This window comes from Acanthochromis polyacanthus, chromosome 16, assembly GCF_021347895.1.
Source record: "Acanthochromis polyacanthus isolate Apoly-LR-REF ecotype Palm Island chromosome 16, KAUST_Apoly_ChrSc, whole genome shotgun sequence".
Taxonomy (NCBI): domain Eukaryota; kingdom Metazoa; phylum Chordata; class Actinopteri; family Pomacentridae; genus Acanthochromis; species Acanthochromis polyacanthus.
The window spans coordinates 8,771,247-8,772,164 of record NC_067128.1 but is presented as its reverse complement, the minus strand read 5'-3'; positions in this window follow the sequence as shown (position 1 = coordinate 8,772,164).

The following is a 918-nucleotide window of genomic DNA, read 5'->3' as shown; positions in this document are numbered from 1 at the left end:
GAATATCTGCTTGTACATGCAGCTGATGATGATAAACATGCATATTTCAAGTGAATATGCGGAAACATTACATGTAATAATGGTTATGCAAATCTCATAAGTTGTCTATGAACAAAGCAAAGGAGTGCAAGCTTTAACACCAAGGAAAACAAATTAAGGATGTTCATAGACATTATTTTCAGTACAGCCATGCATCTCTCAGCATAGTAAGGACATGCAGGAGTGCTTATAACCTGTACGCTTACCGTAGAAAATACCATATCATTCAGACTCTTTATGTAGGTTGTGAACATGATTTTGGTTTAGAACAAAAACTCCTACAGAGCATAAAACAAACACAAAATCATTCCAACAGGATAAACAACAGCAGTGTGAAAAAGCAGAAAAAATATCATGGAGAAGAAAAAAAAAGATACTCTGCCTTTAGCACAGTGACAGATCCACACATAACTCTAAGTCAGAGCGGTCATTTCAAGATCAACTCACCCTTAATTACACTCACAAGTAAACTTTTCTCTCCCCTCCAGCTTGTAAACCGACTGTAAGTTTTCGCAGTTTGAGATCCTCACTGAGATGCTGTTTCTGACTGATGGGACATGTTGCGTTTTAGTCCTTCTAGCCTCCAGTAAAGCATCCACTACTGCAGCACACTGTGGTGCTGGTGCTATGACATGAAGTTCTGCCCCTGCAGCGGAGCGCGGCAGCACGGTGGTAAAGTGATGCCTTCAAGTGCTGCTCGTAAACTTCCAAATCAGCGTCACTATGGAGACGGCCGGTCAACAAGCGGTTTTCCCACGTCATTTAGCTGATGTTTGTTTGGGTGATGACTAACTTCCAGATTTAGATACTGGTCACATTGTATAACTGCCTTCCATTACCATTTTAAAACATTTTAATACATTAAAGGGGCACAGTAGT